This window comes from Cervus canadensis, chromosome 24 (genome assembly GCF_019320065.1).
Source record: "Cervus canadensis isolate Bull #8, Minnesota chromosome 24, ASM1932006v1, whole genome shotgun sequence".
Lineage (NCBI taxonomy): Eukaryota > Metazoa > Chordata > Mammalia > Artiodactyla > Cervidae > Cervus > Cervus canadensis.
The window spans coordinates 17547561-17570429 of NC_057409.1; the positions used below are offsets into that span (position 1 = coordinate 17547561).

Below are 22869 nucleotides of genomic sequence, written 5' to 3' on the forward strand. Positions count from 1 at the left end.
CTCACAGCATTTGAGAATGCCTATTCACCCACATTTTTGTTAATTCTGGTTTCCCAGATTTTGATTTATTTTTATGTGTTAACTGATAGATAAAACATGGTATCCTCCTGGTTCTCTTTGCATTTTAAAAATTGTGAATGAAAGAAAACTGTTTTTTTTTTTAAATGAATTGCCTATTTTTATTTCTGCCTGATTTTCTTTTGGGTTGTTCATTTTTAAAACTGATCTATCGTGGAACTTCCCTGGTGGTCCAGTGGTTAAGACTCCATACTCCCAGTGCAGGGGGCATGGGTTTGACCCCTTGTCAGGGAAGTAAGGTCCCGCTTACTGCCTGGTGTGCCAAAAAAAAAAAAAAGGTTGATCTGCAGTAGCTCATTGTTAATGAGAATATCAGCCCTTTGTCCTTTGTGTTATTAATATTTTCCCCTACTTATCTTTTCTTTTTTGATTCTGCTTATGCTCACTGTTTTGCCTTTTAGAATTTTATCATTGTTTGTTCTTATTTATAAAGCCAAGTTCATCATGGTCAATAGATTTTAATTAGAATTCTAATGTTTGATACCAGTACTATATTATACAATATTTTGAGAACTGCCTAATTTGAACCAGGAGTTTGCTTTTAAAGAATTCTGTTTTGGCCAAGATTTATATTGACAGGACTGATCCTATTGTCTTTTTAGAATGTATAACTAAATGTAACTAGCCCTAGTTTATGGCTATTTTAAGAAGGACTGGCATGGATCTTCTAAATCATATTTAAATATTTGTAATTTGTCTTGATTTTTTTTTGAAGCTGAAACACTGCAACCATTTTATTAAGATGCTTCACTCATTTTTAAAAAAGAACTATTCAGCAAAGTTCCCTTTTAATAATTGGCATGGGTTTCTCGGTATTTTGTTAAAATCACCAAGTTAATTTTAATGGCATTATTGGATAACAGAGTATTTCTTAGAAGTTCTTGATGGTGTAATGGTCTGATTTCAAAAAGTGTTCTCTATACAGGCTTGGGCAGAAAAAGACTCATCTTAATATTCAGCAAAATGCAAATTTCCCTTATGCTTTAATTTCATGTTATGTATTTAGCACTTTTTCCCTTGAGAACAACCCCTTTTTTTCCTGACCAGGAATTTTTGTGGTCCTCTATCTTCATTTTCACTCTTTAAAACTGGCCATTGTTTTTTTTTTTTTTTTTTGGTTGTGCAAAAGGGAATTCTTTTATTTCTGTAGAAAAGCTTCATAATGAGAGAAATAAGCGAGACAGAGAAATGAGAACTCATATTAGCATTTCTATGAGGCTTAAAATAAACTCTCAGCTGGAGAGAAGTAAATTTAATATTATTATGTTTTCTTTTATAAAGAAGGGGTAGGACGGGGTAGGATGGAGATTTGGGGGCTATACTGACTGAAAGAAAAATCACTCTTGTCTTTGTTATCTAAGGAAAAAAATCATTATTATATTCAGCCTTAAGAGCTAAAAACTATGCTCAGTGTGCTGACTCCTTTAAAAAAATCTCTTATGTGAGGTTTTCCTTGCTTCCCTCACCTTCAGTGAGATGTTTTGTATGTTCGGAAGAGGCTTAAAATTTTTTTTTTTATTGGTGTATAGTTGATTTATAATGTTGTGTTGATTTCACGTGTATGGCAAAGTGGACCAGTTGTCCATATCCATATTCCCACACTTTAGATTCTTTTCCCGTATAGGCCATTATAGAATATTGAGTAGAGTTCCCTGTGCTGTACTTGAGTGCGTGTGAAGTTGTTTCAGCTGTGTCTGACTGTTTGCGACCCTATGGACTATAGCCTGCTAGGCTTCTCTGTCCGTGGGATTGTCCAGGCAAGAATACTGGAGTGAGCTGCCATGCCCTCCTCCAGGGGATCTTATATGCCAGGGTTGATGTCTTCTTGCTTCTGTCCTTGCCCAGGCACTCAGCATCCCAGGTAATCCATTCTTGGTCTGGTCTGTGGCCCCAGTTCTCATGACATTCTGCTTGCCCACTCCATTGTCTCTTCCTGAAAGAGCTCAGTGTCTGGGGTTCCCTCCCAGGAAGGCCTGTGCACTGGGGAGCTGTGTCTTCTGACCTAGCCTGGGCCCTGAGCCCTGCTTGTCCACCCCAGCGATCAAGCCGCCTTCTAGTGCCTGTGTCTGCTGAACTCCTTTGGGAGAAGGAGGGAGCTGGCCAGGGGTACTAGAACCACTGTGAATAAGCGGCTCTAGATGTCATTAGTCCACTTGCTTCACTTCACTGAGAAGAAAATTGAGGCCAGAAAGTGCAAAAAAAAAAAAAAAAAAAATGCAGGGCCATCCAGATCCGAAGTAGCCACATACAGCTTGAGGATGGTCTTGGCATCCGGTTGGTTGACCTTCACATGCCTGGTCCTGTCCCCTTCTGTAGGCCCTGGCACCCATGGGGCACTTGCAGTGTGTCTGGTATGGCACGGTGTGGAGTCTCTCTGGTCATCGTGGTGGGTAGCCGTGCCATCTGAGCATGCTTGTTAAGGGGCTAGTCCTGTGGGTTTGTGTAGAGCACTGACATAGCTAGTTTTTAGTGAGGGTGTATAAATGAGAAATGCGAGTGGGCGGGGAGGTGGGACCCCTTGCCCTTGATGATGGGCCTGCAGGGCTGCAGGCTGGAGATCACTCGTTGCTTAGCAAACTCTGCCAGGCTTTTTGTTTCCTCCAGCCTGAACCTAGGTAATGTCCTCAGGGATTGGGATTCGGGCAGCCCAGTTTAGAAAGGAGTGGGAATTGGATGTTCCGTAAGCTCAATATGGGGGCTTCCCTGGTGGCTCAGTGGTAAAGAATCTGCCTACCAATGCAAGAGATGTGGGATCGATTCCTGGGTTGGGAAGATCCCCTGGAGAAGTAAATGGCAACCCATCCAGGATTCTTGCCTGGAGAATCCCATGGACAGAGGAGCCTGATGGGCTAGAGTCCATAGGGTCGAAAAGAGTCAGACACGATTTCATGACTAAACAATAACAACAAAGCTTAATATGGCTTCTAGTGCATAGCCTTCTACCCTAAACAAAGAAACAAACAAACAAATACCTTCAGGGAGCTGGCAGTTCTGGCAACTTTGGATAGTTTGTGGCCCAGAGAATCTCATAAAACAAACTGAAACCGCAGGTCAAGGGCTCAGCCTAAACATCTGCTTCCCATTTGTCCCTCAATTTCCATGACTTGGAATCTTCCAGGCCTAACCTACTCACAGTCTGACACTGAAACAGATTTTTTGTAGAATGCTGGGAGAGGGGGAGGAAATGATGCTCTTTGTCTTTCAAAGCGAGGTTAGTAATCTAAGAAACTCATCCTTTCACTGGCAGTTTCTGAAAGTGAAAGTGAAGTCACTCAGTCCTGTCTGACTCTTTGCGACCCCATGGACTGTAGCCTACCAGGTTCCTCTGTCTATGGGATTTTCCAGGCAAGGGTACTGGAGTGGGTTGCCATTTCCTTCTCCAGGGGATCTTCCCAACCCAGGGATCGAACCCAGGTCTCCCGCGTTGCTGGCAGATGCTTTACCATCTGAGTCACCAGGAAAGCCAGTTTCTGAGCACTGATTAAAGTGGTGTTGGAGGAGGTCATTGAGAAGACTTGACTGCTAGCTGACTTTCCATCTTACCCTGAGCAACTGGTAGCTCCTCACCCATTCCCGTCTCATCCTTGGAATGTGCATTCTGCCTGGCATTACCGTGATGAGAGCCATCTTCAAGGATATGACCTTGAGAGCAATGTGTTGTTGAGACCATCTGGACTGGAGACATGGCTGAATCTCTACATAAATTTTAAGATTCTGGAGGGCAGGGACAGAAATCTGTCTTGTGATGCCCAAGATATAACTCATAAGTAAGTTCCTTTGCTTATTAAATCTGCCACCTGCCGATCCAGAGGGGTCTGCCTTGTCCTCACTCTACAGGGGCTAGTTTCAGATTTTACCCTGGAAGCTCATGAGTTTTCAAACTGACAGATGGCAACACATTTTGTAGACTTCTAGAGCTTGGAACCATCCTAGAATTCATCTTGGCCATTTCTCTAATTTTGCAGAAGAAAGTGAAGGCCAAAGAGGTGAATGACAGAGTCAGGAGTCGAATATTGCTTACTTCCCATCTTTGGGCTCTCTTCACCAAAGAATTTAAGCTTAGACATTTGGAATCACAAGGACAGTCCTCTGGGCAGGTATGGTGGGAATTGCCCATAAGAACGTATGTAGGTTCTTAGGGGCATTCAGATTCACATTCAATATTCAGTTACTTATGTGCCTGGCTGTGTGTGAGGCTCCTTTCTCTGTATTACATATTTTTAATCTTCACATTTCTTTGGAGGAGGCATTTCCTTTGCTTGATAGGTGAGGAGACTGGAGTGGATAGAATTGGTGGTTTACCCAAGGTCAAACAGTGGCTGGGTTGATACTGGAGTCCCCTGTCTACATATGTAGTGTTTTCTTCATGTCATCACAGCTGTCTACTGCTCATCCTGCAATGTATAGAAAAATTCATTATACATGATGTTGAGCTCAGTACTGAAATTTATCCCATTCGGTTGAAGACTTAAAATGGTGAAATGCTTACTGTAATCATTGCATCATTTTATTTTTTGGCAATTAAGAGACATCTCAGACAAGCAGGCCATTGTTTTAAGATGGCCTCAACCAAACCATTTTCATCTGGATCAGAAACAATTTTCCTGCATGGCTTAATGCTTTTGCCTAACACCTTCAGAAATCACTGTTAAAAGTGTAATTTTGTATTTTAACTGATAGAAAACCTCTAAAAATAAAATGAGTTTTATTAAAATAATAATTAACTTGCAGTAATCACTTGTAATACAAAATTCAGTAATTTGAATGACCATAGCTAAAAGCCAGTAAAATTACTAATTTTAAGATGATTGTGAATTTTGTATATTTCCATGAGTATGAGTAGACCAGAAGTACAATTAAGTGTTTTTACTAAGTAGACATAATTGTGTGTGCATGCTTAATTGCTCTGTCATGTCCGACTCTTTGGACCCCATGGACTGTGGCCCTCCAGGCTCCTCTGTCTGTGGAATTTTTCAGGCAAGAATACTGGAGCGGGTTGCCATTTCCCCCTCCAGGGGAAGGAGGAAATTCAATGCAGGGATTGAACCTGAGTCTCCTGCATTGGCAGGTGGATTCTTTACCACTGAGCCATCTGGGAAGCTCATAGTCTTAAATAGAATGTATTAAGCACTCTTATGAGGACTTCAGTGATTATGTCTGAGGTTCTTATCTTATAGATGAGAAAAATGAAGATGAGGGATTTTTGAAAACCAGGCCAGATCAAGATTCTTTCACACTTGTAGCAGGTGTTAATTAGTACTCCTTGGGTTGCAAGCAACAGAAAACTCAATTCAGATAGCTTAAGCAAGAAAGGAAGTCTCTAGTTTCAGTTCAGTTTCAGTTCAGTTCAGTCACTCAGTCTTGTCCAACTCTTTGCGACCCCATGGACTGCAGCACGCCAGGCTTCCCTGTCCATCACCAACTCCCAGAGTTTACTCAAACTCATGTCCATTGAATTGGTGATGCCATCTAACCATCTCATCCTCTGTCACCCCCTTCTCCTTCCACCTTCAATCTGTAGTCATGTACAGATGTGAAAATTGGACCATAAAGAAAGCTGAGTGCTGAAGAATTGATGCTTTCAAACTGTGGTGCTGGAGAAGACTCTTGAGAGTCCCTTGGCCTGCAAGGAGATCAAACCAATCAATCTTAAAGGAAATCAACCCTGAATATTCATTGGAAGAACTGGTTCTGAAGCTAAAACTCTGACACTTTGGCCACTTGATGTGAAGAGCTGATTCATTGGAAAAGACCCTGATGCTGGGAAGGATTGAAGGCAGGAGGAGAAGAGGGTAGCAGAGGAACAGATGGTTAGATAGCATCATTAACTCAGTGGACATGAATTTGAGCAAACTCCTGGGGATAGTGAAGGACAGGGAAGCCTGGCATGCTGCAGTCCGTGGGGTCACAAGGAGTTGGACATGACTTAGAGACTGAACAACAACCACCCCTGACATTGATGTAATATAAACAGCACTTTACCTCTATGGTTTTCCTCTCCTCAAATCCATAATCCCACTTCAATTGTGATAAAAATGGCAGTTAAGTCTTTGATAGACACATTTATGTGTGTGCTTAGTTGCTTCGTCATATCCGATTCTTGTGACGCTGAGGACTGTAGCCCACCAGGCTTCTCGGTCCATGGAATTCTCCAGGCAAGAATACTGGAGTGGGTTGTCATTTCTTCCAGGGGATCTTCCTGACCCAAGGATAGAACTCGCAACTCCTGTGGCTCTGACATCGGCAGGCGGATAAGTCCATACGTCCCTAATGTCCCTAACAAAATACCTGATCATTACTCCTCAAAATTATCAAAGTCATCAAGACAAGGAAAGTCTGGGAAAGAATCTGTCACATCCAAGGAGAGCCTGTGAATCCATAAAGGCTACCTGTAATATGGGATCTTGTAATAGGAGAAGGACATTAGGAAAAAGCTAAGGAAACTTGAATAAAGAATAGACTTTAGTTGGTAATAATGTGTCAATATTGCTTCATTTGTTGCAACAAAGGTACCAGACTAATGCCAGATATCAGTGATAAGAGAACCAAGTTATGGAGTGTATGGTAATTCTCTATGTTGTCTTCACAACTTTCCTGTGAATCTGAAAGTATTCTAAAATAAAAAAAAATTTACTTAAAGAAAATGAGCTTCCCTCACTTCAGCCGAAAGTATTTTATCAAACTCTGGTTCCATCCAGGCCCTGGCGCTGGAAGATCCGAGATGAATTAGATGTGTTTTCTGCACCTGGTTGTTATTGGGCAGATGTTAAAGCAGGTTCAGGGAGGCTGAATGATTTTTACAAAGAAGAGCAAAATTCTGTCATTGCTTGAGACCCAGGGATATCTGTAAGGCATATTTTGTTTTGTAGGCAAAAGGGGAAAAAACATCTTGCCTCCTCCATCAGTGGTCCTCAACCCTGGCTACATATTGGGTGAGGCTTCCCTAGTGGCTCAGATGGTAAAGGTCTGTCTGCAGCTCAGGAGATGCGGGTTTGATCCCTTGGTGGGGAAGATCCTCTGGAGGAGGGCATGGCAACCCGCTCCAGTATTCTTGCCTGAGAAACCCCATGGATAGAGGAGCATGGCAGGTTATAGTCTATAGATTCAGAAGAGTCAGAAGGGACTAAACCACCACCACCAGGGGATCTTTAAAAATGCAAATATCTGTGTACTAAATGCTCAAAAAATGTTATTTACTCTTAAAAAAGTGTAGATGCCTGGGCCTTACTCCAGACCTATTACATCAGAATCATGGGGTGGGGGTGGTATCTGGGTGGCCTTTTGACGACAGACCCCCTAGGTGATTCTGATGGTCAGCTATGGTCCAGGACCACTGGCCTGATTACTTGTGTAAGTCACACAGCACATTTTCGTGTCATTCCTCTTCCTTCTGGAATATCACCTTTCTTCTGCTTTCTTGGTTGAGAGCTTGGTTTGGTTTCTTTACCTGTGTTGGTCTGCTCCAGGACAAAGTAAGCCTTGCCTGAAAATTGTGGTAATTCAGGTCTGCCATGATCAAATTAAATTGGTGATTCTGTGTTCTTGTCCTTTCCTCTTACTTATCCAGCCATGGGATTCCACGTTACATATTTAGTCCCTTCACTCTTTGGATCCAGGGATTTTCATCCTGGTTCTTTGGCCTTGAGCAAGTTACATCCTGTCTGTGAGCCTCGTTTCCCTCAGTCCTAAATTAGACCCCGTCAAGTGTATATCTTCTGGCTGTTATGAAGGTGATTCAGGTGATTCAGGTCCCAACTGAACACATGGCTTTGATCCATCATCTGCCAGCCCAGGAACTTTCCTTCTCTATAGGAAAGTTTCCTAAATTGTTTCTTCCTTTTCTTTCTCAAAAATAAATTTCCATGTGCATTTTGCTCTAATGCCTGTAGGAAGTGGACTCAAATATTTGCAAAATCATCTGATATAGTTTCTACAAAGAATCAAAGGATATACTTTTCCTGGTTCCTTTCTTCAGGACCCCTCTAGAAGCAACTAGAAAAGAAGATTGTTTTTATTTATTTTGTTCTGCAAGGGTGATTGGAGTGGATTGGTGAAGATGACTGTTCTTTGTCTCTGTCACCCTTGTGTCGACTTTAAATGAGAATCATTGTGGTGGAAAGTCAGTTGTCTGCAAGCTGAATCTTGAATATGTGCTTTATGGTTCAATATTTCCACTGGTAAGAACAGTTCTGGCCTGTCGTAAGGGCCAATATTATAGCACAAATGAAGCATTTTGCTAGAGCCTACATGATTTGTAATGATCTCTCTCAAGGCTTCATACTGGCTCTATTGCTTTATTGTGTTCCAAATTTCAATTACTGTTGTTCAAGAGAAAGTAAGATATCTATTATACTGTTGTCTGAATCAGATCAGTTGGGTTTTGTCTGGTAATTCTCTTTATGCATTATTTTCTATAGAACTTGACAAATGATTAATCAACATGACACATTCTCGTCTTGCATATGTTTCTTTGGGGAAATTACTGGAGTTACTTGGCTGCATTGTTGAGTACTTAGTTGATATCTGAGCACGGAAAAGAAACTTTAACATGGGGCTTAACATGCTTTGGAAGAATTACTTGTAAATATCTGAAGACTACAATGACCCACTAATGCAAAATAATTGCAGCCTTCAAATTTAATTACTCCAGTTATGCTTGCCAAAGGTTGTTTGGAATTAGGAATCCTGCATTTGAACAGAAGAACACACTTTTTTGTCTTTATACCTGGGTAGTAAGCTAGGAAGAATTCTTGATGGTGAGTAAGGAGGCTGTGTGTGTGTGTGTACTCATTTATGTCTGACTCTTTGTGACCCCATGGACTGTAACCTGCCAGGTTCCTCTATCCATGGAATTTTCCAGGCAGGAATACTGAAGTGGGTTGCTATTTCTTTCTCCAGGGGATCTTCCTGACCCAGGGATCGAACCTGTGTCCCTTGTGTCTCCTGCATTGCAGGTGGATTCTTTACCATTAATGCCACCTGAGAAGCCCACAAGGAGGCTAGATTCCATCATTAGCTTGCAGTGGGAAACCACCTAACCTTTCTGGGGCTTAGTTACATCATCTCAGTGCTTTCAGCTTCTCCAAGGTTCCATTGAAGGCTGTGATCATTTCGGTGGTAGGAGCTCTTACATTTGTCCAGTGGGGCCAGAGAGGGCCTTTGGTGGTGTCTGCCCCCTCCACTGGCCCAGCCTCTCTGATTAATGAGAGTATGCCTGTCTGTGAATGCACTTTCAGAAAGCAGGGAGTGCCAAGGGAGTTTCACACTGGTAGGTGGTGGCATTTCCTCTTCATCCAATTTGAGTTAAATGGGACCAACATATATTTTTTTCTGGCTTGTTTTTTTGCCAGGTTACATCTCCAGCGTTTGCTGGTATGCTGATGTGAACACTGTCATCTTGCTTCTTTTCTTCGAGGATATTTTAAGGCTAAGATAAATTGTGTGAAGAAACACATTTTAAAATGGTTTTAAACTTTGCATATGTTTAAATGGGTTTTCACAGGAGAAATATGTCTAAACTTTTGCATCATTAGAAAGTCATGACTCTGCCAAAGCCACCTTCTAGAAGCAAATAGGAATCAGCTAACTCCCTCTGAGGTGAAAGAAGATAGCTCTAAACCAAGGCCAAGGTGGGGAGGGTGAAGCAGGTGGAAGTTGGGGAACACAGGGGCCTCCAGGTTCCAGTGTATATATATTCAGCTTGGATTCTTGAATCTATTTAAATTATGTGTTCAGCTGACACATGTTTTCTGATCTCTCCCAGGAACCAGTCTTATAGATGAAATTATCATATGTGCTAAAGGTCAGACTTTTCGAGACATGATGTTTCATTCAGGATTCATCCTGCTGCCTCAGGGGTCAAGCTCCTAGAGACAACTGAGTCCACCATTTAGAGGCATCTGCCACAAAAGACAGACCTAGGATCCCAGGACCCCAAAGCTGGTTCTGACAGGGTGGGGGTGTCTGCAGCAGCAACTCATACTTTGCTGTGTCTCAGTCTTCAAGTCAACACGGGGGAAACTTCCATCTTCTTCACTCATTTCCATGATTCAAGGGGAGGAAAGTGGCCTGTTCAACGTAGCCGAAGCTTCAAAAGTTCAAATTGCGTGAATGTCATGGTGCACCTGATGGTTGCCTCAGAGAATCCAGGGTGGGAGGGGTTACCTGCTAGTGTAGATAAGTTTGGACTTCAAGGTGATTCAACAGGACCCAGCTTATACAGGGTCAGGACTAGACTTTTCCAGGAAGGTCCTTTCGGTGTCTCTGGTCATAGGAGGGGCTCACAACCCCCAGATTGGGATGTTCTGCTGAAATACATTAGGGAAGACTATTATTTACATGAGTTTGATGAGACATGAGAAGTTTCCGGGCCACGTGTTTGCTGATGTGAATTTACTACGGCGGAAGACTGGCATCGATTCTACATCATGACTAAAAGTTGCCAAACTCTTGTTGTCCAATTTTAATTACCAGCCAGACTAAGAGGACAGAAAAGGAGGAAAGAAATGATGACAGTTAAGATAAAGTTGACTGAGAATCCATCTGGAGATCATTTTGGCCCAAAGCAGTGCCAAATATACAAATATTATGGGAAATTATTCTATTAGACTTATGATTAAATTTGGCAGCTATTGATATTAAAATATTGTGACAGATTAAAATAATTTCAAGTTGCATTAAAAATATACCCCTAGAAGTGAAATGAATTCTTCTTTGGGTGTTGGGTTGTAAAAATTGGTTTAGTTTTCTGGAAAGCAATTATACTACATGGATCAAAAATCTTAAAGTCTGTTGACTCTGTAATACCTCTTTTAGAAGTTTGTTCTTAGAAAGTTGTTGGAAATTTGAGCAAGATTTTATAAACAGAGATAGTCCTCACAGCATTATTTACAATAACCCAAAATCAGAAAATGGCTATATGTCAAGTTTAAAAAAAATATTTATATGTATTTGGCTGTTCCAGGTCTTAGTTGTGGCACATGGAGTCTTTCAATTGAGGCATGTGGGTTCTAGTTCCCTGACCAGAGACTGAACTTGGGTCCCCTGCATTGGGAGCTTGAAGTCTTAGCCACTGGACCACCAGGGAAGTTCCGGAGTATCAAGTTAATAGGAGAATGTTTCAGTAATGGTGTAGCTCTGTGATGGAGATGTATATAGACAATGCAAATGCATGCTCAATTGTGACCCATAGACTGTAGCCTATCAGGCTCCTCTGTCCATAGAATTCTTAGGCAAGAATACTGGAGTGGGTTGCCATTTCCTACTACAGGGGATCTTCCTGACACAGGAATCAAACCCATATCTCCTGTGTCTCATGCATTGGCAGGCAAATTCTTTACCAGTGAGCCACCTGGGAAGCCCCAGACATTGCAAAAGGTATTTTTAAAGATAACTTGTACTTATGATGTTAAATGGAAAGGAAAAAAAAAGAAAAATTGAACCAGTGCTACACAGAGGATGAGATGGTTGGATGGCGTCACCGACTCAATGGACATGAGTTTGGGTAAACTCTGGGAGTTGGTGATGGATAGGGAGGCCTGGCGTGCTGCGGTTTGTGGGGTTGCTAAGAGTCGGACATGACTGAGCGACTGAACTGATGACTGATAGTCACAATTAGTTTAAGGTACATAAAATAACGCTGGAATGAAACACACGCTGTCCTTTGACAGAGTGACTATAAAACCGATTGAACTCTGTGCCTTTCAATTATTTAGAATTTTTGGCGTTTTGCATGTCTGTTGATACTTCATTGTGATTTGAAGAGAGTTGATGACAAAGTCCACGAAACTCATTCCTCCCTAACATGTTGGTGTGACTGGGATTTCCAGGATTAGAGTCACTTGTTTGGGTTAGGTAGTAAGGACTTCCAGAAGGTCCTTGTCTAGACTGTTAGGGAGTTGGGGGAGGAAGGGGATGGTATTAAGCCATCAACTCACTCCACTCACAGAGCTTTGTTTTCTAGTCGAGTGGGAGCCTGCAGCTGGGTGTCTTGGTCGGTGGTTAGAAGGCGTCTGCTGGTCTCTGAACAAACACGGAGGGTGGGCCGAGTGAGGGTCAGGATGTGGTACTAGGGCAGAAGCGGAAGGGTTCGCTTCTGTTGGTTTCTTAGAATCTCTGGGATTTCTGCCTGTTCCCTCCTCCCAGGCCGGCTCATGCTGGCCCAGACTCATGTCTTTGGCGGGCTGTTCCTGGACTCCGCCTCTCTGCACCCAAGGCTGGTGAACGCTGGCTGGGACCCGGGTGCAGGCCCCGGCTGGCTGGCTGGGTGGGGGTGGAGTGGGGATGGAGGGCAGCCAACAGCCGTGCCACATGCGCAGCAACCTCCCTCCTGTAGGGTTCATTTTGCACAAGTGAAAGTGGGATGGCTTTTTGCTGGTAAAATGGGGCTTTTGGAATTTCATGAAGACACAGGCCCATCTCCGTCTCCTGCCTCCCTCTGATCCCCGCCTACCATGTTCATCCCATCTTGGGAGAGGCTCACAACACACTTTTCTGCCCCAGCCCTTTGTATGTGACATTCCTCCAGAAAACTCCTCTTTCCTTGACTCTATCCAGGGCTGGCTCTCCTTCAGGTACCTATTAAATAGCACCTCCTGAAAGAGTCCTCCTCTGACCACTTTATAGAGATCTTGCACGTGTGCTCAATTGCTTCAGTTATGTCCGACTCTTTGTGACCCCATGGACTGTAGCCCGTCAGGCTCCTCTGTCCATGGAATTCTCCAGGTAAGAATACTAGAGTGGGTTGCCATGCCCTCTTCCAGGGGATCTTCCCAACCCAGGGATCGAACCTGCATCTCCTGGGGCTCCTGCATTGCAGACGGATTCTTTACCTCTGAGCCTCCCATGTCCCAGTTCTTATCATGACTGAGAGACTGTTGGTTTACCTGTTTCCCATCTCCCTTGAGGCTGGTTGCCGTGTCTCCTGGAGTGATTGCTCTGTGCCTGGCGCCTGAAGTTGCTGCATGACTGTTTGCTGAATGAATAAATCATAAATGAATGAATGAAGAGCATGTAAACTCACTCCTGCATTTACAATCACCAGAATGAATGGACAAGTGCTCACTATGGAATAAATGTTATTTGCTAAGTTCTCTGCACAGGCCAGTTGATCTGTTCTTCTTTGCTGAGAATAAGAATGATGGTGATTGGGGCTTCTCTGGTGGTCCAATGGTTAAGAATCCTCCTTGCAATGCAGGGGACCTGGGTTGGCTCCTTAGTTGCGGATCTAAGATTCCGCATGCTGCACGGCAGCTAAGCCCGTGTACTATAACTACTAAGCTCGCATGCCCTGGCGCCCGTGAGCCACATCTAGAGAAACTTGCACTGTGCAACAAAGATCCTGTGAGCCGCAACTGTGTGCCAATGCAGCCAAATAAAAAATATATTTTTTTTATAAAGAATGTTGGTGTGATAACAGCTAACCTGATTGGGCAAGCTTGACAGGCATTGCCTTTGTCATTGACATGCATCTTTTCCTTTAATTTTTCCAACTTTGGGAGCTCTGCTAGGAAAGGAACAATGACACTCAGCATTTGAAACAGCCATGTTCAACGCTGTTCTCATCATATTTTTGTTCAAATTAGTAAAATTGCATCATCCATTCAGTGATTAACTCCAAATTCAGGGTAGGACGGAAATAAAAATGACGATGGATCTTGTGGAGTAGTCATTTGCATACTTTATTTAGACAGAATAGTTTTAATAATTCTAAAACTTTTAAATAACTGTTGAACTGAAAACAGCATTATTTTACCAATGAACCCTTTTTTCTTCAGTCTCTTCAGAGCTGTGGGTTGCTAGGCAACCAAAGACCAGAGTCCTCTAAACTTGTTGAGTTATTGCCCAATCACAGCCCTGGTGGATAGGAACAAATCAACAAAGATAAAAACATGCCCCAGAATGATTATAATAATTCAGTGATTATCCCGATTGCATTCTAGAGAATCACATTTATTCCAAACCACATGCTCAGTCTCTTTATTTTTTTTACTAGGTCATGGGAACAGCTTTTATCTAAATTATCTTTAACTGTGGATTCTCATTATAATTCTCAAAAAGTAAATTATTTTAAATTAGTTTCTGTTGGAAAATAGCCCACAATGCTTTGATTTGTGATGAACCATAGGCTGTAAATAGGTCATAATCATAGTCATAATAAATAGACCAGATTTGGTAGGAGATTTTTTTTGTTTGTTTGTTTTCTTCCCCTGCAGATTGTGGCCCAGGAAAACTGGGTCAGGGGGCAGTATGCCAGGAGTCAGACAGGTCCCAGTGCAGCTTTGGACAAGTTTCTTAAACTCGGTCAGCCTCAGTTTTTTTATCTGTAAAATGGAAAAACAACAGCCTCTCCCTCACACAGGAAGCTTCTGTAATGGATGGGATCCGAGAAGTGCCTTGTGCTCAGATGATGGAAACTTTGTAAATTTTTTATGTCATCCTAAAGACACTGGGGAGCTTTTGGAGAGTTTATAGAGACGCCTTCTCTTTCCTGCCATCTTTCACCACCCCCACTGATAAGCAGAGGCTTATTTGGGTCTGGGGGCTCAGCGATCATTGTTTTGATCATCTATTGTGGAGAAACAAATGATCCCCAAAATGTAGTAGCTTAACTCAACAACTGTTTTATTGATTTGCTCATGAACATGTGATTCAGGCAGGGTGTCCGCTGGGCCTGACTGGGCTGGGGGACAGGGCCATATGACAACATGAAAGGCAGGTCAGTGCTGGCTTTTGGCTGGATGCTCTGCGGGGCTGTAGCCTAGACCTCTGTCTTCCTCCACGTGACTTCTCTGTGGGGTGGATTGAGCTTCTCACAGCATGGCAGGCCCAGGTGAGTAGGACTTTTAGCTGGCTTCCCCCAGGGCAGAAATGTGGAAGCCTCCGGGACTTCTTAAAGTGGAAACCCAGGCCTGGCACAGTGTCACTTCTACTGCAGGCTGTGGGTTGAGGCAGATCAGAGCTCCAGTCCATACTAAAGAGGAGGGGTCTACATAAGGCCTCGGTTGTGGGAAGTGTGGCTTATTGACTGCCTTCACAGTAATAGTCCACCAGAACAATCCTGCTTGTTTTCAGAGTTCAGCCTCCAAGTCTCTGGGCAATAAATGCCTCCTTCCCTCTCCTGATGGGCTTCCCTAGTGGTTCAGATGGTAAAGCGTCTGTCTGCAATGCAGGAGACCTGGGTTCGATCCTTGGGTTGGGAAGATCCCCTGGAGAAAGAAATGGCAGCCTACTTTAGTATCCTTGCCTGGAAAATCCCATGGACCACGGAGTCTGGTAAGCTACCGTCTTTGGGGTCGCAAAGAGTCTGAGCAACTTCACTTTCACTCCCTCTCCTGATATGTTCACATTGTGAGAATTAAAAATCATACCTACACATTACAAAGTGCCTCTGGTTGAGAACCACTTGGTCATGTATATGTTCAAGGGCTATGAGGATAGGCAGTGTGGTTGTAAAGGGTACTTAGCAGAGTGCCTGGCACAAGGTGAGTGCCAGACATGCTTATAGCATCACCACCATCACCATCACCATTATCACCATCACCATCATTGTTATCATTATCACTCTAATCCATCACCATCATCACCATCACTATTACCATAATCACCATCACTATTACCATCACCACCGTCACCATCATCACAATCACTATCATTACCATCACCATCATCACCACCACTGTAATCATCATTATCATTACAAATTTAGCTTTCCTGGACTAATATGATAACCCAGTTATTTCTTTTCCCTTTCCTTTTTAGGAAAATGTGCTGTGATTTCTAAACAACCAACTTAAAATTTTAAGCACAATGAATTTTCAAATTGGGGAAATTATAGACTTCTTTACATCACACTCTTTTTGACATTTGTAATTTATGGATTCTGTGATTTCTTGGCAAATACTGGATAACTATTAAAAGTAAGAGCTCTAATTATAGGGGAAATAGCAAAGTGTCAGAATACCCACTTTGGAATTCAGACTTTAAAATTACATACCGCTGACAAATGACCAAAGACTTCCAAGCCTCATTTTCCGAATCCATAAAATGGGGGTAACTATGTGTCTAGGAAGGTGGTGTAAGAATTAAATAAATTATGTGTAAAAACCACAAACTGAACCACTAGTACATAGCAGGAATTCAGTTGATGAAACTTTGTCATCGGTTTGGATTTTTTTTTTTTGGTACTTGTTTAGCTATGATATGAGTCAAACTTCATGCTATTATATCCTACAATTAAGATGTTAAATAATTAGCTACCTCACAAAATAAATTTGTTTCCTTTGTCTGGAAATTGCTGCCCATCTTTGCATTTTTGTAGTTCAGTCTAATGGAAAGCAGTTACATTTACAACCAGTCTTCCATTCTTGTTGATTATCTGGTTTTGACCTTTCCTGGTGGCTGGTTTTCTTGTCATCACTCATTCATTTCTTCACTGTCTTCTCTGTCCTACCTGATGGTTTTGAGATAAAGTGACTGGTATAACTTTTCAAATGCTACTTGCTTAGAGAAGGAAATGGCAACCCACTCCGGTACTCTCACCTGGAAAATCCCATGGAGGGAGAAGCCTGGTGCAGGCTACAGTCCATGGGGCTACAAAGAGTCAGATATGACTAAGCGACTTCACTTTCACTTTCTTTAGCTGATTATATCAGTAAGAAGTATTAAAAAATAAGATCAATAACATCTTCCTGAATATTTTAATGACCTCCATGAAATATTTGGCTACAGTTCGATAAGCAAACTTGGGTAAATGAAAATTACCCTTGGTTACTGAGATCAGTCCTGAGTGCTCATTGGAAGGACTGATGTTGAAGCTGAAACTCCAATACTTTGACCATCTGATGCAAAGAGGTAACTCATTTGAAAAGACCCTGATCCTGGGAAAGATTAAAGGCAGGAGGAGAAGGGGACAACAGAGGATGAGATGGTTGGATGGCATCACCGACTCGATGGACATGAGTTTAGGTAAACTCCGGGAGTTGGTGATGGACAGGGAGGCCTGGCGTGCTGTGGTCCATGGGGTTGCAAAGAGTCAGACACGACTGAGTGACTGAACTGGACTGAACTGTAATTAGAAAATATTGAGTTTTATGCTGAGGTTTTTGAGAGCTGAACAAATACTAACTGAGTCTTCATTTTAAAATTCTACGCGTAAGGTTTCTTAGGAAATTTCAGTTCAGAGTCTGCTGAATTTTACACTGGGGTTGGGGGGAAGAGTGCAGGATAAATTTATAAACTAGTCTTGAAATATGTTCTCACCTGTTCAAATGTCATTTTCATTCTAAACAGTGTAGCCTTTAGCTGTGGCCTTTAGATTGCGATTCTTGGAACTCTCTCTTCTCATAAGCCAGCTCCCCACCCCTCATCTTGCTTACATTTTGAATGATTTCTGTTCCCCTCTAACATGATTTTCTCTGGAATGTGTGCATAGCATCTGGCAATCTGTTGTGCCTGTTTCCAATTTCTTGAGATGACATTTGCTAAACTAAAAAATATATATAATTGTGTTTTTATAATTATAAATGTATTATGTGATGCATGGGTTTTAGTATGCATACATGGGAGGGTGTAATATTCCATAACCTGCTTAATGAACTCCACTGAATTTGAATGAGGAAATGTGGTAAGGATCCCCAAATTTGAAAGAATAATGCTTCTGAGAGAAACTTGCTGAGTCTCTTTCCTCTCGGATGGTGTTCCATGGCTTCCCCAGGACTCAGGAACTGAGTTGGGTAACTATGTGAAGGATAAAGGATTTACTTAATGAATGACTGAGATGGTTTTTGGTCATCCACAGATGACTAGGAAGAAATTTACTATAAATCTTGTAGTCTATAGGATACCTGGTTGTTTGAGTTTGGATGCTCTTCTCTACGAGGGACCAAACTCCTTTTCTTAGAACATAACTGACTTAAAGGGTGGAGAAAGCATGGCCTTGACCTGTCATTTTATCTCTCACCGTGATCTGAGAGTCAGTGGTTCTTCTGTGGGTATTAATATTCTCAGGTGCATCCAATGAACTATTACACTATTATGGTACCAAGGATGGGATGTTTAGGATCTATGACTTAGTGTTAGAATCTGGGCATGGTCTATTGTTTCTCCACCCTCTTGCACACTTGATCAGGTCAGTTGCCTCATAATTTTATCAGCGGTTTTTTGGAGCTGGAGTGTGTCAGTCTTTGAGAGCTGACTGTTAGGTTTTCAAGTCACTTGATGTCATGCTGGTAATTTGAAATCAGCCATGGTGGGACCGTTGGCACCATAGAAATTAGCAGAGGTTTCAGATCAGAGCTCCTTCCTTCCAGAGAGCTGGTTGTTAAGCTTTTATTGGCACACCAATATGTATTCCTCTCCTTTGGAGATTCTATCATGTTGTGGACTAATAGTTTCTTCAATACCTTGATACCTGCCCATCCTCCCTACTCTCACCCCTCCTGCCCAAGCTAACCTCTTCACGAAGGCAGTCTTCATCAAGGTATCCTCAACTACTCACACAGCGCCCTAGAACATAGTAGGTTTAATTGGATATTCATTGGCTGAATATCCACTGGTCTTTTGAAACTGTTCTCTGTTCTTCTCACATTCTCCAATTTGTACACTTGTTGGAAAAGGAATTTGTTTGACCATTACATTCAAGAGAAATGATACTGCTAAGAAAAATAAGCTGTATGAAAAGTTAGTTTTGTCAAAAAGTTAAATAAGTCCCTTGACTAATTTTATAGCCACTGGTACACAGCATTGTTTGATAGGGCACATAGAAGTTGCTTGCTTATCTTTGGTGGGGAAGATGAAGGCTTTAGCCTGCCAAGTGTTCTAGTGTTGGACAAAGTTGCTAGCCCATCAGATTCAGCACTCGTGTGATACCTATGCTTCCAATGAAGGATGAAATTAGCAATGACATGGGCATCTGGGGGTCAGTGGTTCTTCTCCAGTCATTCCTGATTACCAGTTGCATCCAGTTTGCTATGTAAGACACAGGAGTCATCAGCAAGCGTGAGATCTGTGGACCATTTAACACAAGAGTGGCCAACAGGACCCCCAAGTATGTACCATGGGAGGATGCTGTCTTCTCTGATACGGCTTTACAGATGAGGTCTTTCTGAATAGCCACCCATGTTAATTACTATTAACACATTAATGGTGCCAAATGTCTAGAGTCTTTCTTAGCCCTTTTTCTTACATACCTGGGACCACATCTTGAGACAAATGAGTTTCATACTGTTATTACTTTATTTGAACACTGAGTTTCCCTTTATTTGTCTTACTCTTGAAGCTGTACGGGGTGCCTGCCCCCATAGTCTAGTATTTTAGGATTTGGCGAACGAATCCAGAATCATTCATGAACATGTGCTTCATGATTATGAAGGTTTGAATCAGATGTCTTCCAATTCTTTGCAGTTGGAGGAGACCTAACAAAAAAATTTTTTTTTTTTAAAACTTTTCTCTGTGCTAGGTCTTCATTGGTGTGCTCAGGTTTCTCTAGTTGCAGTGCATGGGCTTCTCATTGCCATGGCTTCTCCTGTTGGGGTACTTGGGTTCTAGACACATGGGCTTCAGTAGTCACAGCAGGAGGGCTCAACAGTTGCGGCTGGTGGGCTTTAGAGTATGAGGTCAGTAGTTGTGGTGCAGAGGCTTAGTTGCCCTGTGACACATGGAATCTTCTTGGACCAGGGATCAAATCCGTGTCCCCTGCATTGGCAGGAAGATTCTTTACCACCGGACCACCAGGGATATCTGAGACCTAACTTTTACAGCTTTTTTTTCTAATGAGTCAGATTGCTTTCATTGCACAGTAGGACCCTCTAGAGTGAAAGTGAATCACCCCATTTTTTTTAAATGTGAGGGCTTCGTTCCTGAGGAACGAAGGAATTGGCCTTAGGTTCGATGTGAGAGATATTGGGTCAGGTGATCAGTGCACTAATTTGCCACATAATGAAGCTCAGTTTTGAGTGAATGACAGGTGGGCAAGCAAATGCAGAAGAGTCAAAGGAAACATGAAGACAGTTGCCAAATGTGATCCAAGACCAGATGAACCATTAGGCAAGTGGAACAAGGCCTTAGTGGGTTTTGAGAATCTTTCTGCCTAAATGAATGTCTGGTCAATAAGATTCTGTGGATGAAGTACCCATTGTGCCTGAGACAACTATTTCTGTCAGACTCTGTGTTGGTACTCATGTATGGAAGGTTTTCCAGCAGTCATGTATGGATGTGAGAGTTGGAGCTTTAACAAATGATTATAATTGTGTTTTCAATCTTCAAAAAACATGGACTAGGCAAGGATTAGTAGAGAGAGATGTTCCCATGAGAAACTTTGCACAAGTGAAGTTAAAGGTTAATGAAGTTCTTTTATAATAATATTTTCATATTAAATATGTTTAAAATATCATTTAGTATCTTTTATAAAAGTTTTTCTTTTTGATGTGATTTTTAAAGTCTTTATTGAATTTGGTACAGTATTGTTTTGTAGTTTTGGTTTTTTGGCCACGAGGCATGTGGGTTCTTAGCTGCTTGCCCATGGATGGAGCCCTCACCCCCTGCATTGGAAGATAAAATCTCAATCACTGGACCACCAAGGAAGTCTCACTTAGTACCTTTTATAACTACTCATTCCTTCTCCCCTTATGTACCTTACTGTTTAAGGAAGAATGTGAAGATGAATTCTTGGACTATCTTACTGAGAAATTACAGTGAAAGATGGTTTGCGTCCTAAATATCAGAGTAATTTCCCCCTCCTTTCTCCTCTGATATTCCTGCTCAGGAATAGACTTCAGGTAGGCACTTTGTCCCTGGTGGGCAGAGAAGTGGCGTAACCAGGAGTATTCAGGAAGGGGGATTCTTACATACGGTAAATCTTTCATGCTGTATGTGGTTTCAGACTGAAATCCTCACAGGCTGTGGAGGGAACCTTGGAGAGTCTGGGAAGTTCTCACCCTGCCTGAAAACAGTGCGCACTCTGTCCTCCTGCTCCCTGGATCCATTTGAAAGAGCGCTCAATGCCTTTCTGCATAATTTCCCAGCAATCACATTATATATCCTTCTAACTGTGACTGTTGGTATCTTTCTGTCAGTCACTTGCCCTTCTGATCTCTGTACAGGGCATTTGTGTGATGTGTAGCCTGTGGCTGCTGAAATATGTTGATATTCCTTTTTTTCTAAGGCCTTAAATTCCACAGACAATTCAGGATTAACAGAACTGAGGTGGTTGGCAGAATTTGACGCCTTCTGGTTGAACAATGCTGGTCTAGGTTTTGCAACACCACTTCGCTCATTAGCTCTTTAGTTCCTCTTCACTTTCTGCTATAAGTGTGGTGTCATCTGCATATCTGAGGTTATTGATATTTCTCTTGGTGATCTTGATTCCAGCTTGGGTTTCAACCAGCCCAGCATTTCTCATGAGGTACTCTGCATATAAGTTAAATAAACAGGGTGACAATATATAGCCTTGAGGTGCACCTTTCCCAGTTTGGAACCAGTCTGTTGTTCCACGTCCAGTTCTAACTGTTGCTTCTTGACCTGCATACAGATTTCTCAGGAGGCAGATAAGGTGGTCTAGTATTCCCATCTCTTGAAGAATTTTCCAGTTTGTTGTGATCCACACAGTCAAAGGTTTTAGCATAGTCAATAAAGCAGAAGGAGATGTTTTTCTGGAATCCAAAGTAGTTTTAAAAATATAAATATAAATAAATATATATATATATATACAAACGGGGCTTCCCTTGTGGCTCAGTGGTAAAGAACCCACCTGCCAATGCAAGTGACACGGGTTTGATTCCTGGGTCAGGAACATCCCTTGGAGAAGGAAATGGCAACCCAACTAGAGAAAGTTTGTGCAGCAACAAAGACCCAGCGTAGCCAAAAATAAAAGTTAAAAAAAAAAAGAGAGTAAAGAGGAGATGCAGGTGGAGCAGAAGCCAGAACAGGAGCCCGTCAGTCATCTCTTCCCTGATGGGTGAACCGAGATGGCTGAAGTGAGACTTGAGTACCGTCCCTTTGGTGAGATAACAAGATTACTTCCCAATGATCATGGAGGGACACGGCAAGTGAGGAGAAGTCAGGAGAGCCTGTGTCTTTTGTCTCCTCGGGCCCATCCTCTCTGCCTTGTGCAACCTTGAAGTCCAGCTGGCTTCTGGACAGTAATGAGGCAGAAATTTGACAGCACAGATAAGCTTCCTGTCCACAGGTTCTCTAACTGAACCACAGTGAATGCAGGCCTGGGATCAGAGCTGACAGTGGCTGGCAGATGGTGGGTGTGGAAGGGGCAGGGAGTGGGACTTTGGGGTTAAAAAAGGCAGACAGTGGAGCTGGGTCTACTTCAGCTCAGGCTGATATATCAGCTACAGCAGCTCAGAAGCTCCTCCTCTGACTGGCCCAGTGAAAACAATAAAGCTTCCTCCGTGAGACTGATTTGTCCTCATGGGAGGAAGGTGTCTTTGGTGACTTCTGTTGTGTAGCATACTGTGTACTGACCCTCCAGGGTACTTTCAGATTAGATTCGTTTTCAGATATCCCTGGCTGACTCCACCCCAACCAACATGAAGACTCACAAACGTCACCCTCTGTTGCAACCATCCCCTGATTGCCACCTGGGATTTGAACAGTGTAACAGGATCAACACCTTCCAGGATCGTGTGATTTTTATATAAAAGATGAGCTTTATGGGCAGATAATGATGCTGTGGGCTGGTGAGTGTCCTTCACTTTTTAGCTTCCCTTCTAGCGCCGTGTCACTCTGAAGGTGACAAGTAAAGGCAGAGGTCACCATCAGCAATCTGTGTTACCTTTGTTGTTC

General features: G+C 42.5%; 1 protein-coding gene across 1 annotated transcript in view; it reads left to right on the plus strand.

The window, feature by feature from the left end:
- Positions 1 to 22869, plus strand: part of DNER (delta/notch like EGF repeat containing) — a 377854-nt gene that overhangs the window by 11554 nt on the left and 343431 nt on the right. The window lies entirely within an intron of this gene.